Below are 5,753 nucleotides of genomic sequence, written 5' to 3' on the forward strand. Positions count from 1 at the left end.
ATCTGAACAATCAACGCCAATGGGCAATGAAAATTATAAACGGGATTATAAAATGGCGGTGTCCATCCCATAAGAATATAGTAATCGTCAATTGATCGAATGATTGCCGATAATCTTGGAATATAAAATTTCGAATCACGGTGAATTAGTCGCAGATCATCATCGTCTAGGCCGCAAGTCGTTACCGGAATCGTCACCAGGTGAACTAAGATCAGCACAATTCACTATATAGCCGAGTAAATAACACTTAATTCGTCCTTGCCATCAATGACTTGATTCATCTCATTGCAGGTGAACTTGCTTCTGTTTCCCATTTATCGGTTACTTTTGTTGACGCCGACGTGGTCGAAGATCATATTTCCTCTTAAGATCAGTCACTGGGGCTCTTGCCGGTTTGAACTCGTCATCGCTCCCACGCGCACTTCCAGTTTTCTTAGTATGTATGCGGTGTAAATTGTTATCGAGGAACAATATAATTCACCGCACCCGAGCGAGGCTCATAGGGCTCTTCAAAACTCTTCTTTTGAAACACAGTCGACCGTTTTCGGGAAAAGCACCAAAATGAAATTTTTTTGTATATGGGCAAGATGTCAGGTAATGCCATAAAGATCCAATCTCACCACAAGCACACACATGGCGTTGTCCGACTTCTTGAAACGTTCTAGATAAGTCGGTAATGGGCCGTGCTCCGTTATCATATCACTTTGACAGGGACAAAAATAATCGACAAATTTTCATTATTTTCCATAAATGACGATTATTAATCCTGAAATTGTTTCTTTTATTAATTATAAATTTGGATTAGTTCTTAAATAACTTTGTTCAAAAATTCTGAGTTTTTGATTAATTACTGAATAAATTAATTTATTCTGAGGTTAATTTTAACATGGAATCATTTTAAATGATTCTGTAATTATTTTCTTCTAAAATTCTGAAATTATTTTCTTCTGTAATTCTGAAATTATTTTCCCTCTCAATATATCTTCAAATCATTTCTTTCGAATTTTTTACAATTATTCTTTTACTGATTGTGAAATAATTTCTCTCAACAACTACGAAATTATCTCTAATTGATTTATATATTATTATTTTTTCACTAATTCTCTGAAATTATTTTCCGCAAAAATTCCAAATTTATTTCTTTCAGTAATTCTGAATTCTCATCAATTTTTCATCAAACATTTTTCAATGTTTTAAACCATTTTCTGAAAATCATAGGCGGGACACAACAACGGGCTCTGAGGGCCAAATGTGGTGAGCTGGCGATGCGTTGAAAACCCCTGCCAAAACAGTAGGCAAACTGCAATCAATCTTAACGCGTACACAGATCGCATCGCTTCTAAATACAGTTAAACTTCGATTAACCGTCACCGTCCGGACTAGGGCTGTGACGGATAGAATAGACGGATATGACGGATAGATAACCGAATAGAGACGGATAACAGAAATCTTTTGATACATGTTTACAGAAACGTGATTTCTACGGGTTTGGGGCGAAAATGAAAATAAAATCCTTTAAAAGTGAATAATATATACATACATATTGTATTTAAATTTTTAAAAAAAAGGATCAATATAAACTTCAATAAAAGGCCAGCCCAGGCAATGGCGATATTGAAAATAGCGTCCTTTATGTTGTTTTTATCTCTTCCGAAATTCTTTCACAGTCATGGCAACATCGGATGAAAGCAAGCCTTCGATAAACGCTTTTCTGTAACGTCACTTCATATTTTCAATCATGGCCTGGTCCATAAGCTGGATGAGAGGAGTTGTATTCGCTGGGAGAAAGAGGCGTGTCATTTTGTCATCATCACTTTTGGAATTCACAAGATGGTGTGCCGGGACATTGCCCATTAACAGGATTGCTTCCTGCGACAATTGCTTTAGGCCATATGAGCTCTAACTTGAGGCATGAAAAAATTGTGGAGCCATTCTGGAAAAATTGTTTGGTCCCATCCAAACTTTTCCACCGTGGCCCACGTCTCTTGAGACGAACCAGCTTATATCCTCTAGAAGGACAGAGCGGGGGCCACAGTTGGTCTGGAGGTCCATCCAAACACTTTTTCGGGCATAATAGTGAAAAGGCAATGCGTTCATACTTAAATTTTTGAAAGTACGTGGTTTTTTGGATTCACCGATTACAAGCAGGGGTAATCTATGGGTGCCGGTGGCATTTACACAGACCATAGCAATGATCCGATCTTCTTGGACCTGAAAGCCTGGAGCTGTTTTCTCCACATTTTTTTTTAGACGATGGCGGATAACAGAAACTGACGGTTAATCGACTTATTACTGTAATGGGCCTATAGTTGCCACCAGATCAATCATCTATTAAGGACTTGAACTGCTTTCTTGAGATGAAATTCTTAACACTAAAATCACCAGAATTTTCATCCCTCCGAGAAATAGCGGGGCAGTCAAAATGGCCACTATTGTAAAAAATACATGATACAGCTGTAAATGTGGATTTATTTTTGTATTAAAACAAGTACCAAAAGAACTAGGGTTGCCTGTTTTGAAATACTGTCGAATGGAGGGGGTGGGGTTTGGGGCCCCCAACTTCGTGAAGATATATTATGTTTATATTTTTCAAATTTATATTACGTATAAATACGTATATTACATTGATTTCAGAATTTCGGAAAGTAAGTTGCTTCACGACAACCAAGAGACATCGCTCCCTTCTACTCAGGGGTTCCGATAGGGCAAAACAATGAAGTATTACTAGGGATGCCTGGGATCACGTATATTAGAGATTCGATAAAGCACTTGAGGGGGGGGGGGACTAGGTTGCGTGCATTGCTTTGCATGTTCATGATATATTCAAAAGGCATGGTTCATAAAAATCCTTGAAGGCTCAAGCAACATGAATTCCATGGGTTCCGCTTTCTATGCCCTCCCTAACCTCGCCCCCATCAAAGCTGGGGGCAGTCGAAAGACTACGTTTGAAGCTAAATGGAACGATAATTTTGTACCACAGAATGCCTGTCATGGATCATCTAGACAGAGACAATGAGAGAGAGATGGAAGTGGACCACCCAGAAGAAGAATCCAAATAACATGGAAAATAATGAGGGAGATCAAAGTATTGATGATAGATTGAAAATATCGGTTTTCATGGATAGTAATGGTTTTGTCAGAAAAAATGCGGGATGTCTGAGGTAACTGTACAACTGGTACAACTGAAAAAAACTGGTGGCAGATGGCAGCACTACACATAACAAGCATTACAGAGAAACAAAAAAAACTTCACGTCAGGTTTCACTACACGTACACGCACATTACCGCATGTACCGATTCGTTGGGGGTTCCACGGGGGGGGGGTTGTGGGCGGGGTGCATGTGTGGTGTAGCAGTAGTAGGTAGGGCCTCCAAAAAAAATGGCTCGGGGATCCACGATGTTCTTAAGTCAGCCACCTCGTTGGGTAATTTGCCTGTTGTGGCGTTGTATTTGTATTTGTATAACTTTTATTCTCATTTAGTCGACCTTTTCACACATCGACCTGGGCTTAAGGCAGCAGCAAAATGCATTGTCGACGATGAAATTCGGTTCACCTCCTTGGCTTCACTCTCGAGTGCACTCTGGCACCTTTGTGCCTTGTTTTCGACCAAGTAAGTTGTAAGACACAAAAAATAATAGATTCTACCACCTTTAAGAAATTAGCCCATACTTTTTTGAAACCACCCTGTATGTTTACTTAAGCCTGAAATGTAACGCGAAACCATGAACGATTATATACCGTATTCTTAGAAGAGGAAAATGAATAATTTTACTTTCTAAATATGAATCAAAATAATATGTATAAAATTGGTTGATCAACGATATTTTCAACAATGACCACTCGGAAGTTATAATAACGGTAGTTCTTTAACACTAGAACGCTCTAGTGTTAAAATGGCATATGAATATACAGGGTGCAGAGTTAACATGACGTATGGCATTTTACTGGCGAACCGTTGATCCAAGAGGCATACATCCAATTAGAAAAGTTTGCAAATAACGTACAGTACTCAGATGCGTCATTCATGTTGCAAGAAGTTGTATAGTTATTAAAATAATAAAAAACAAGTTACACGGTCCCCCCCCCCCGTCTTCTGACTTCTTTTAAAAAGTTGTTACCCTGTCTCCCCTGAGGCCAAAAAACAGAAACCATGTTTTTAAACTCAATATTCACAGAGATATTCAAATTCGAAAAAATGGAGGGAACGTGGGGGAAAAACATTAAATGCGGGTAAAATGGTTTATCCGCAATTTAAACACTGTTTTCCCCCCAACTTTCCTCCGTTTTTCGAGAACGTCTCAGTGAATATTGCACTTAGAAACATGAAATCTCTCTTGATGGAATCAAGAGACAGGGCAGCAACTTTCTAATTGTGTTTGTGAGCACACTGGGACGATATAATAAGTTAATTTTTTTTGATAAACTATACAAACCCTTGCAACATGAATGACATATTTGAGTACCGCACGTTATTTGGATTCTTTTTATAATTGTAAGTATGCCTCTAGGTATGCCTCTGAGCATGTCTCAACGGTCCTCCAGTAAAATACCATACCAATGTTGTTTTTAATAAAACTTTCCGGACACACCTATCCTTCGGGAACGCTTCGATATCTCTCTGAGATGGGAAGCGGGGTGTGCCCGGTCTTCAAAGGTCAACGTAAAATACCATACGCTCTGTTACCTATGCACCCTGTATATGTTCTAGTTTGACTTTTTTATTTATTTATTTATCTGTTTCGCACAGTATGAAATATAAATAGCCAAGAAAAACAACCAAGGAGATCAAAGATCCCATACTGGTTGTTACAAAAAACGTACAATGTGTTACAATAAGTTGCAGTAAGTTTTCAAAGTAAAATAATATTTCTTTTGAATTATAATTAAATGAAATGAAAATTCAATATGCAGGGTCTTTCAAAAGAATCACCAGATTTGAAATGCGTATATTACGAAAAATATTGAACACATAGACACTTAAGATAAATTTTATTTTACATGGCCAATCATAAAGTTTTTTACAAACCAAATTAAAGGTGCTCAATATGTCCACCTTGGGATGCACGGTATATGTCTATACGGTAGTCAAATTCGTCTCAAACTTTAGCAAGCATGTTTGCAACCACTACGAGGGGATTTCTGTGGACTACGTGCGAAACTGTGTGGGATGCGCTCCCCATTTCGTATGTATGCCTCTGCCTATATGCACTTTACAACTATGATGACATGAACGCCAGAGCTCTGCCGTCGGATTTTTTTCCATTACAAAGATATGTTGCAGAACGGTTATGTGGCAGAGTCCGGACAAAATCATTTGGTATCGCAATGATGTAGCACAGTTTGAATTTTGCTGATAGAAAAGTAAACACGGTTTTAATGGTAAATAATATAAAATGGTAATACCATGGTAAACATGGTAAATGAGCATGCTTGCCCGGTATGCAAGAGGGTCCGGGTTCGTGTCCCGGTGGAGACAGGATGACTTTCCTTCCCGAGTTCACCTCAACATAATATCCAGAAAATAAAATGTTTCCTTGGAATCTTGGGCTGAGAAAAAGCCATCTATCTCTCTAAACATGGTTTTGCCTGAAATCTAAAAACCATGATTGGTGTGGCTGGGGTTATAATGGGTAGCAAAGGTTAGTTACAGTTCCATTATTTAATAACACTCTTAAAAAAATTACGTTACTTGAAATTATTATTAACATACAACAATTAATGATTAACCAAAGTAAAAAAAACTACGGATTAT

This window comes from Pholcus phalangioides, unplaced genomic scaffold (assembly GCF_987345545.1).
Source record: "Pholcus phalangioides strain wild (caught in Gottingen) unplaced genomic scaffold, Ppha-v1.0 ptg000008l_1, whole genome shotgun sequence".
NCBI lineage: Eukaryota > Metazoa > Arthropoda > Arachnida > Araneae > Pholcidae > Pholcus > Pholcus phalangioides.